General features: G+C 47.3%; 1 pseudogene; it reads right to left on the minus strand.

The window, feature by feature from the left end:
- Positions 1–11202: 11202 nt before the first annotated feature.
- On the minus strand, positions 11203–11321 carry LOC118607240 (annotated as a pseudogene).
- Between the last annotated feature and the right edge of the window lie 604 nt (positions 11322–11925).

Raw genomic sequence — 11925 nt, forward strand, 5'->3', positions numbered from 1 at the left:
TTATAGAATTTAACTAGGAAACTCACCAACATATTAGCGGGTTCTCACTCATCAACCCCCGACATCTCATTGAGTAGTGGTGCACTACCATTGATCAGGGAATTGTAGCTCCAATAAGGTTTTACAAAACTGACCATCAAACCCTCCTCGTATAAAAAAGAGCAAATCCTCAAGAGCCAGAACCGCTTGGGACCAAATCCTGGCTCTGACATTTAGTATGACCTTGGGAAAATTCCATAACCTTCCTAAATATCCATTTTCTCACCTATAGAATGGAGCCCATACTTCAGGGAGTAGGAGAGAGAATTAAATAATCCTTTGGAGTTAAAGAACTTGGCAGACAGTGGATACTTCCGCCTCCCCCCCCCCCCCGGTGCCTCCCTCCCTCCCCTCCCCACCCATCTCTTCTCGTCTCTCCCCATCCCAGACCGGCTTCACCGTAGCCTCCCGGCTCACACCACACATGCGTATCTCCTCAGTAATCCCATTGTTTTTTACCTTTAACTCTCCGATGCTATCTGAACACTACTGCTCGAATCACTGAGAACCCTTTTAATCTCTCTATCACGGGTACCAGTGCCGAGATTTGAATTACAGACGGTAAGTGCAAGCAGTGGGGATCAAAATCACAGGGTTTTGAAGGGGGACCTTCTTTTTTTGTCGTGTGACAATGACAGCCATTTGAAATAAAGCTAGGAATATTTTTTAAGTTCCATCAACGAAGATATGAAAATTGATTTACTGTCCAATTAAAACCCCATATGTTCAGTCTTACTCTTTATGGGGAAGTTTTACAGATGTGTATTTAATGCATAATTCATAGAAGAGTGGTATGATTTATTTATATTTATCAGTGAGGATGGGCTGAGCAGGAGCTACTTTAAAAGAACAGTTTTATGGCCCTAAAAAATAAAAGAGGCTTGATTTATATATTCATAATTAAAGGGCGACCGATGGCTGCATATAATGGAGACACAATTCAGCCCATTCATGTGGTTTGTGAGAAATGGACCTTCAGGATTCCTAGGTGTTCTGAGACGAGTCCTACAAGGCTCCATCCAGGCCGACAAGTGACCAGTTGACATTACACAGCCCTCTGTCTGTCTGAGCCTCTTCGCAAAGAATGCTGGGAGCTGATTTCAGAATCCGAGTCAGGCAGGTGTAGTGGTTGCAGGTTAAATCTGCAATAACGGCAGTGCCCGGACCTCACAGGGTAGTAGCAAGGATGAATGGGATGACCTAGGTGACGCGCCGGTACATAGCAAGCGCTCGGGAAGGATAACACAGGACTTGGAAAGCTAGGGTCCACCGGGCAGTCCCAGCAGCACCGCCCACGTACCCCACCATCGTAGCATCACGGTCAAGAGCCGTGGATGTGTACCCGGACCCGAGCAAGCCCAGGACCCTGAGCCGATCACTGAGCCTCTCTGTGTCGGTTTACGCGTCCGTTTAATGAGGTAATAATAGCACATGTCTTGAAGGATTATTGCAAGGATTAAACCAGTAACATATGTCTGAATTTGGCTTCCCCAACGGCACTGTCGTTATCCCCACTTAGCAGACGAGTCAGGGGACCCCCACATTTCAGCTCGTGCCCATGGTCCTGGCATAATTATTAACATGGTCCTCTTCCTGACTCCTGTGCCCCCGTCTGGATGATAAATCCTATGACTGTCCTCCAGAGGAGGAACTTGAGGTGAGAGCAGTGACTCGCCGGAAATCACATGTCAGAGACAGAGCTCGCCCCCTGCCGATCGCCTCCATTCTCTCGCCTACCTGTGACTCTCTCCTGCCTCCGATTCTGACATTGCCTCCCAGCGCTCTTGGAAAAGAGGCTCTGGTAGGGCCCAGAAGGTCCCTTCCTCACAAGCCACACGGATGGCGTGGGACATGCCTACGTTATACACAGCTATGTCCCACTAGGTTCTGGACATACGGATCGGGCCTGAGACGGGACCCGGTGCGAGTCCTTTATTTGGGTGATGCCCTCAGGAAGCTCCAGGGGGAAGCGAGGAAGTAACATGGGGAAAGGAGAAAGCCAGCTCGGGCTGCGTCCATGTGTGAGCTGTGACAGGCAGCTGGGACTCGTCCCACTGTCTGAAAAACACGTCAGAACGATCCCAGGGAGTGAGAAGGCAGCCGTAAGGCAGCTGAGCTCTTTATCCATCAAACTCCCATCCTTTACCCGTTGAGAATTATTATTTTTTTAACAACTTGCATCGTTCAAGGGTCAGCTACACTTCTAAAGCAGTACTTCAAGCCGGGACAAAGTTGCCTAACCCCTCGGGCACATTTGGCCATGTCTGGAGATATTTTTGGTCATCGCAGCGATGAAAGGGGCGTGCTACTGGCATCTAGTGGGTAGAGACCAGGAATGCTGCTAAATCTTCTGCAATGCACGGAGAAGCCCTCGCAGCCAAGGATTATCTGCCCAAAATGTCAACAGTGCGGAGGCTGATAAACCTTGCTCTAGATAATTTTATAGGAGGGAGGGATCTGTGTGGGATGAGGCAGTGGATGTGGCTTCCTGGTCAAGGAGAGCTTGGCAGGACTAAAAGGGGAGACGCCATACAAGGTCTCATAAAAGGAGAAGAAAGGAGGTGGTCAGGGGTCCCAAAGTCAAGGTTACAATAGCAGCGAATGGCCATGATAGGAGAGAGGGATGTAATGTTGGATGGGCAACAGCCTAGGGTAGCACATGAAATACCCCAAGATGCAACATGGTCTTATTCTCACTCGGTCCAGCGGAAGGCAAATCATTTTCATCTCCACTTGATTAGCAGTGACTGCCAGGGGTTGAGGTTATCAGACTAGTGCCCCGAATGATTAGCGATGCCTGTCACAGGTGTTGTGCCATCATTCATAAACCAAGGTCATTTTCCCCTCTTTGGGCAAAGGGTGGAGGTAAGAGAGGAGACGATGGTGATGACTTCACTTGGAGGATCCAGTGAGAACGGGCATGGGGAAAAGCACATTGTGAGCTGGGCTGTACGAATGTTGGGTTATTCTTAATATGAACGTTCCAGATCTCCCGACCCTCAGATTCCAGTGCAAAGAACAGAAACAGGAAGAGTCATGGTTCGAGACGAGTCAGAGTGAAATATAAGCATGTCTTCATCTCTGCATCTGTGCCCTCTGGATTATGTAATAGCACTTAAATGTCACCTCGGTCAGGGTTTGGGAGAAAGTATACACTCCTGGGGGACCCACTGAACCTTTCTCTCTCTCTCTCTCTCTCTCTCTCTCTCTCTCTCTCTCTCTCTCTCTCTCTCTCTCTCTCCCCCTTCTCTTCCTTTGCCATTGCCCACTGCATCTTCTCTCCTTTCTTGATCATGATCACTTCCTCCCCTCCCCTCCCACCTCCAGGAGCTGACTTTATCATAATCTTCCCCTGCTCTCCTGGGGAAGAATCATCTCTGCTTCTCACTGCCTAGCATTAGATGCAATACGTTTGGGAAGATAATCTGTTTGATCCTACGTAAGAAACACTTTCCGCTCACTCTTTAAGTTCAGAGAGTCTGAGCGAGAGAGAGGGACTTTTTTTTTAATTGCTTGCAATACCGATGCTGAGTTCCAGACCACCCATCCCTCAGACCCCAACTCCACGGGGTTGTATTCCAAATGCTTTGTCTCTGACTTCTCTGGAAATGTCCATGCCCCCCGCCTTTCCAGAACCCTTCCCGGGTTGAGGATTTCCTGAGAGCATTCTGACTTCATTCATTCGTTCATTCATTCCAAAAAGAAATGTATGGAGCCCCCACTCCACCCCGGTCCCCCGCAGGGTGCTGGCCTCAGAGATCCATCCCAGTCTGTCCCCCCTCAAAGAGCCCACAAACAGGTGGGGGTTCAGAAGCAGACACGCCACCCCGTGTGTGAATCGGGCTGTTGCCGAGGGAGGCTGGGGGTGGGGGTGGGGCTGTGGGAAGACGGAGGAGCCGGCAAGCCCCCCGGGATGAGCAGCACGTCTCTAAGTGAGGACAACGAGGAGGAAGGAAGGTGACCAGGCAGGGGGAGTGGCACATGACACACACTCTGCTTCTCCATCGCTACGGAGCAAGCGTACGCGGGAGACCGTCCAGCATCTACAACCCCCAAGGGACCAAGGGTTCAGCGGAGTCAGGCACCTGGAGAGAACTCACAGACAGTCGCATCTCCGTGCTCAGCCACACACCTGCCTTCCTGGACCCCAAAAATCAGGAGGGTGAGCTTCGGCCTCCCAGAACCTTCTGGAAAATAATCCACTCGTTCATTGATCCTTTCACTCATTTGTCTACCCGATAAATGACTTCTCCTATGTACCAAGCCCCGTGATACAATGGCAAACAAAACACTCCGGATATGTCTTCAGGGAGCTCATAGTCAGCCCTGGGGTCCCATCTGTGACAAGCACAACCTGTAGGCCAGCCCCCTCGGATCTCCCAGGAGAAGGGAAAAGGCCACCCCTGGGGAACAAACTTCTAGCGGCTCTGATAGGCTTCGAGTCTCCTGAGGCTGCAGCGGCATATCCTGCTGGCTCAGCACTTTTTCCAAGGAGGTCTCAGAGGCTGTTCCAGCGGGGTCAAGAGCGAGGGACAAAGCCTGCCTGCCGCAGGGGCCTCTAGGTGTGTCCTGTGTAAATGCAAAGCACTCAGCACCTAGGCCAGCTCCGAGTTCAAGCTGGAAAGAATCAGTCTGGGCCCAGGCAGGACCCCAGCCTAATGAGACTCCAGAACAAAACCGCCCCCAGGAAAAACAGAAGTGCTTATTCTGGATGGTTCCAGGAGGGTTCTTAGCTCCAGAGAACCATAAACTCCTGATGGTTCAAATGCAAAACAACTTTACTCAAACCTCTGCTTCCTTCTGTCTTTCCCCTTCAAAAGCAGGACGGATTCCTTTGTTTGCAGATGTGGTGGCTTTTTTAGGATGCAAATTTACTGTGAGCATCTCTGTGATTAGGGGCTGAATGGAGGCCTCTGAACTCTCCAAGGATTGTTGTTTCCTTGGAATTTCCCAGACCTTAAGGCTGCTTAGAAGTCACCCATGGCTGCCTTTTACCTATTAGCTTCTGCACAAATATTCTCGCAATCGGAGTCATTATAATGATTATCAGCATCGTCGAGAGGCGAGCATGTGCCATGCCCTGCGCCAATCACTCAGTGCACTTTATGGCTTTTACTCCTCCTCATTACCCTGGAAGGTTGGTATTTGTAGTGGACGCTGCAGTGTGTGCTCAGATCTGTCCTTCAAGACAGTGAGACTCATTCCTCCACCTTCTGGGAGAATTGCTGGCTGGCAACTCTCAGCCAGGTTCATCCCCTGGAATTGCGCCCACCAGCTGGAAGGGAACTGACTTGCCCAAGGTCTTATGTTTCCTTGGGGGGCTTGGGGGAGGGGATGGGCAGCCTGTATCCAAAGCCTGGCTCCATCGACCCTCTTGCCTCCAGGAGGGACAACTCTGCAGAATCCTGCCAGCTCCAGGTAGCCGATGATAATGGGGTTGGTGGACATCTCTGTTGCAACTACCCAACAGTTCAACCCCTCCGCCTGCCCAGTTCTGCTCCCTTTATCCCCCCCTAAGGGCTGAGCCCTAGAACTCTCCCTGGCAAACCTGCACACAAACCTCCAGCCCGAGGAACCTGACCCATCACAGTGTTATTACATATATTCTGCATGAAAGAAAACAGAAGCTCAGAGAGGTGGTGCGATCGGCCCAAAGCCACACAGCCAGGAAGTGTCCAGGAGGCTTAGGTACTAGATTCCAACTTCAAAGCTCTGAGAGATAAAGAGGAATCCCTGCCCTTTTAACTCTTCCGGCATCAGGTTATCAAGACAGAAGCTTGGAGGACAGAAAGTAATGTCAAGATCACATTCGAAAATGCTCTGCAACCCTCAGGGGCAAAATGGTCGCAGAGAATTTTTAAGGCGGTGAAACTGCTCTGAATGATACTGTACCGGTAGACCACCTGTCATTATATGTTTGTCTAACAGATTTTACAGCAAACCCATAGCAAGTACAACCGAGACTAAACCCCGATGCAAACTATAGACCTTGGGTGACTATGTTGTGTCAATGTGGGTTTGTCACTTGCAATAAATGTGCCACTCTGGTGGGGGATGTCGGTGGCAGTGGGGGGAGGGGCGGCATCTCTCTGTGAATCAAAACTACTCTGAAAAACAACATCTATTTTTTTAATTAAAAAAAGCTATAAAAAAAGAATGAGCGACTTCGTTGATAGAGTTTTAATGTTGGTTCCATGTGAAGATGATAATACTTTAGATATCTTAAACTAAATAAACCACTTTATTTAAATCCATTTCATCTGTTTCTTTTTGCTTTTTCCATGTGACTAAGAAAAATTTTAGTTATATAAATTATATGTATGGCTCACTTTATATTTCTGTTGGACAGCACGAGTCTGATCAATTGGTTTCTACAGAGGCTTTCTTCACCCGTAGGCGCTGCTGAAGGTAGGCTGTTTCACTCAGCCGAGACCCGAGGCTAGCCCAGGCCCTGGCGCATAACAGACATTTCAGTCAATGTTTGCTGACTGAATGAGAGTAAATGAGTGAGTCCTTGGCCAGGCTGAGAATTGTTCTGTGATGCTACAGCTCCGGCCTTCTCTCATCTTAGCCCTCCGCCTCGACTCAAGTTCCCTCTGCAAGATCAGCATTCTGCACCCTGGGAGGATGGAGAGACGTTTCGACATCCTCCTCAGAATCCATCCTGGAGACACGCCCCCCGCTGCTCAGCCCAAGGAGCTTCCTGTGGACACTGCACACACCCACCCCCACCTCCAGCAAAGCAGCTCCCGAAATTACTGTGTAGTCCCTTCATACTCAATATTCTATTGATGGTCTTTCTCATTCTCCTTACCTTTTTGAATGGTGATCGCCTGGAATTCACATCTCCGATTGTAGGTAAAAGGCCTCGGATGTAGGTTGTCCCCAGCTGGAAGTACAAGCAGCCAAACATCTTTGCTCCATCCGAGGCAAGAAAGGAGAGTCGAGTCAAGCCAGGATCCATTTTGCTTTATTCTATGTCCTTCCATTTTTCTAATTATAAAAGTAATACATCATCATTATAGAAAATTTTAAAGGCCAACAAAAATGTAAGGAAGCAAAAAAAAAATATATGCCCTCAATCTTATCCAGTCATGGTCAAAATAATAGCATATTTTCTTCCAGTCTTTGTTCTTAGGGCTTATTACATAATTCACCAAGTATTTTTGACAATTTCCCTGCCCTACTTTTCCCATTCAACAATGTAGCATAAATATTTAGAATAACATCACAAATTCTTTATGGGACACGTTAAATGACATATGTGGAAGAATCATAATTAATTTAATTTTGTCCAGACTGTGCGTGCCAGAGTTGTTTCCAGCTGTTAGATCCTCGCTCAGCACCTTGATGGACAAACCTTTGTTCCAGTTTGTACTGTTTTCAGGATAGAGACCAAGAATTAGAATTACTGAGTCAAAGACTAGTACTAAGTGCGAGGCTCAGCATGTCTTACAGGAAAAGAAATGGCCTTACCCAAATCTGCTAGTTGTCACATTCTCTTCTTCATTTCCATCCCTGAGGGTAGCCAAGGATGCTCAGAAAATGAGTAGGAGGCCAGTAATTCTGCCTTGTCACGGGCCACATGAAGATCCCCTGAATTGCTGGGCTCAGAGCAGATCATGACCTGAGAGTGTGGGAAGCAATCTCCAGCCACCTCGAAATTTGTTAGAGAAGTCAGTTCTTTTTATTGCAGGAAAGGGGACCAGCACTACATTCAAACCATCCTAAGGGGGATGGAATTTATTGGTTCCAGTGGTTCCAAAGGATGCTTTGGGAAGAATTGAAAGAAAAGCTACAGGGATGAGGCCCCCAGGCAATAAGACGAGACTGGGGCTTTGCCCTGCCAAAGTCTCTCTCTCTCTCTCTCTCTCTCTCTCTCTCTCTCTCTCTCTCTCTCTCTCTCTCTCTCTCCTTCTCCCATCAGTACCTCACCCCCTTTTTCTCTCCATAGTTTCATTTATTTCATTATCTTCCCCTACAGACAAGTCTTTTCTACTTGGGGGAAGAAAAGACAACTACCAGCACCTACGATTCACATCTTCCTTTATATTTCCAGTCAAAAGAAAGAGTATCTTTTCTCCAGCACATACATCAGTTCCAAGGAAGAATGTTCATTGGCTCTGCTAAGGTCACATGCCCACCCATTCAGCCAATTACTGATGCCTGAGGAATAGAGTTCAGTAATTGGCCAGACCTGAGTCATATGCCAATAGCATTGGCCAGATATCTTTCAGAAGAAGGGCAATGCAAAAACTCGCTGGATAGTCTTTTTTTAAAAGACGAAGATGAAGACGAAGACAAAGACAAAGACGAAGACGAAGAAGAAGAAGAAGAAGAAGAAGAGGAAGAGGAAGAGGAGAAGAAAGAGAGGAGAAGAGAAGGAATGCGGCAGTAGGCAAGACTAATACGTCCTTAATCCGTCACATGCTTCCTTCCATTTCCTTTCCTTTCCGTTCCTTTCCTTTCCTTTCCTTTCCTTCCTTCCCTTTCCTTTCCTTTCCTTCCCTCCCCTCCCCTCCCTCCCCTCCCTCCCTCCCCTCCCCTCCCCGCCCCTCCCAACTCCCCTCCCCTCCCTCCCCCCCTAAAATAAACGAAAGAAAAAAAATACCTCACCAACATCTTCGCCCGCTCCCCCTCTTGGCTGCAAGAACACAAGGTTAGGAAAGCAAGGACATGGACATTTGATGAGAGCTGTCGAAGCTAGAAGCCATTCTTTCAGGTAAATTTGAATTTCACTTTTGAAAGTGAGAAGATGATGGAAAGAGAATTGATAAACATCAGGCCACCCACCTTCGATTGATTCCAGATACACATAATTATGTTATTTACCTGGGGATCTCATATGCCAGATGACAAATGTTTCTCTACAATTATCTGATTTTGCATTGCCTAATTTAGATGTTGGAGCTGTCAGAAAAGAGCACTTATCTATAAATATAAAATTATGTATGTGTATCATCCAGTTATAAGACAATCAGTAAACAGCGTATTTAAGAAAAATGTACAGTAATTACTAAGGCATGCTGTTTGGAGCATATTACCTAACCATATAATGAAATAGCTGAACACTAGCCTCTATTTAAATGTCATTCATCTGCAGATAGGAAGATATTCTGCTGCTTTTAATTAAGTCATAGAGATCTCAGCTTTACTGTGCATTAGGTGGAAGGTGGTTTGACTTCTTTCTCTTTTACAGTGGGATGAATTGAGGTTTACTTCTCTGGCATGGAACCTGGAAATAGGGTTATGAAATATTCAATAGAATTTTCCACATCCCTTTTGCATCTGCCTTATGTGAAAAACGAAATAAATTTTATAAACATAAAAATTCGCTTATAGTTGAACTCAGAGCCCAGAAAGAAATTAATGTTTGTCGAGTGGCTACTACATGCTAGGTATTATGAAAAGCACTTCCCACATATTATCTCATTATAATCACCCTGCCTTTAGAAGGTGATGAAACTGAAGTTCAGAAGGCTGGCTCTGCATGCCCAAGATCATATCAAATGCATCGGTTAGAAATGTGTTGGCTTTAATTTTTTTAAAAATATCCAACTATCTTAAACCATAAGTGCATCTGTGGCTTGCAAATTTAGAAGTCCATAATAAGACCTAGATTTGATTCAACATATCAGTGATATGAGGATCCCTGGATGTTTCTGCCTTTTGTTGCTCTAAGTGTGAGAATGGTATCTTACCTCATGGTCGCAATATGGCTGCCACAGCTCCAAGCATCACATCTCTACATAGGAGTTTTCAAAAAATATATATATATTTATAGTCTTTCTCTTAGAGGGAGAAAAATCTTTGCTAAAAACTCCTAGTAGACTTTTCCTTAGATATCATTGGCCAGAACTGAGTCACAAGACTTCCCCTGAACCAATTCCAGGCAAAATGAAATGGGATTTCCACAAATAACTTTGATCAATTATGATTAATTCCCCTAAGGCTTTTCTCCTTTCTTAGCAAAAAGAACAACAACAACAAAAAAAAAAGACAGAGGAATGTTTGTTAGACAAAGAAACCCAGCAGAGTCTGGGTTTGGTGTCAAGAGTTCACGGGGAGATTCTGAGAAACAAGCAGGCTGAGGTGCCAAATGCCCAGTGAGGAAAGGAGCCCAGAATATGGACCTGACAAAACACTACACACACACACACACACACACACACACTGAGACAGGCAGGCATAGAAGAAAATGAATGATACACTGAGTCTCAAACTCAAATGCTCACGGAGGCCAGGTTGGTAATACAAATGAGAAAGCCCCCCGGGGGCAAAGGTCAAGGCAAAAGGGAGGGGCCATGCCCATTCTGTCTACAGAGGGGTGGAGGTGCCTACTACGATAACCGCCCATTCTTGCCAGTGGGAATTCTGGCCTAGGGCTGCTGGAGCTTTGGAAGTTTCAAGAGAAGTCAGAAATTTAAATGTCTAAAGGAAATCTCTCCGTTTTGAAAAATGATAGCAATGAATTTAAAATAACACTAATAAAGTGGTGGCCCAAACAAAATGCCTGCCGGCCCGCTTCTCTGTGCGGGCCTCCAGTTTGCACCCTGTGGGGCAAGCGTACCCTGTCTTAGCCAGAAGGCGTCCTCGCAGCGGAGCTGAGTGTGTGAGCTCTGGTTCGCGCCTCCTTGCAGCTTAGACGCCCCGTCTCGTTCCTGCCCCCTAGTGATGGCCCTGAGGTGATACGTTTTCCCTCTTGCTAGCATCTTCCAGCCACAGAGCTGCATATTTCAGTTCTGGATCATCCTTATCCTGATATCCAGGAGGATCAAGAAGGAAACTCCTGGAGGCTGATCGTGATAAACTCTTGAGAAGCAGTCAAGGTGTTTTTTTTTAAGCGTGTTCACCATTCATTTAACAAATGTTTATACAGCACCTACTGTGTGCCAGGCACTGTCCCAGGAGCTGGAGATGCAGTAAAACCAAGACAGGTTTCTTTCTCTTGACCTTGGCATCCCCTGCCTCAACTCTCTGCTCTCTTTATCCCATGTGCTAGGGTGCCCATCCTGGAACCCCCGGGTCCTTGTCTCTCTCTTTGCTATCCCAACATGACTTTCTTTCTTTATATTTTTTTTTAGGTGAGGCAACCCTTGGTTGACCTCACAAATTGCAAGGAGCTTTTCGGCTTACAATCCCTTATTTTTTATTTATTTTTTACGCCTACAGCACCTGGTCTTCCTAGGTGGTCTCCCATCCAAGCACTAACCAGGCCTGACCCCACTTAGCTTCCGAGATCGGACGGGATCGGGCTTGTTCAGGATGGCCTGGCCGTAGACCTGACTTTCTTGCTCTGATTTCTTACGTTCTGGCCCACCTTTCTAAGCTCGTCCCCCTAACTTGGGAAAGCATGAAGTGAATGTTTAGGCAGGCGGAGAACATTCTTTCCATCCATCACACCTCACTGCTGGGTGATACCAAGCCACAGAGGCCATTGTCATTTTACTAAACCAAGAAGGGGCGGCAAGTTTACACCGCACTGAGCTGTGGTGTGTCAGGGCCGGCGTGGAGTACCTTCCCACACTGGATAGGCTGCCCTGTGTATACCAAAGTGTGACGTCCAGTGTTAGGGCATAAAAGGCCTTGCAGCCTCACCCTGGCTCGCTCTCGGATCACTCGCTCTTGGGGAAGGTCCACGCGATGAGGAGCTGTGCCCTCCAGCCAGCAGCCAGCGCCCACCTGCCGGCCACGTGAGCACACGATCTTGGAAGTGAATCCCCCAGCCCGGCCCGGCCTCCGGATAACTGCAGCTCAGAAGACATCCTGACTACAGCCTCGTGACAAACCCCGAGCTGGAACCACCCAGCCAAGTCACTCCCAGATTCCCAACCCTCAGAAACTGTGAGATCACGAAGGTTTGTTGATATTTTAAGCTGCCGAATT

Source organism: Rousettus aegyptiacus, unplaced genomic scaffold (genome assembly GCF_014176215.1).
Source record: "Rousettus aegyptiacus isolate mRouAeg1 unplaced genomic scaffold, mRouAeg1.p scaffold_m13_p_8, whole genome shotgun sequence".
Taxonomy (NCBI): Eukaryota; Metazoa; Chordata; class Mammalia; order Chiroptera; family Pteropodidae; genus Rousettus; species Rousettus aegyptiacus.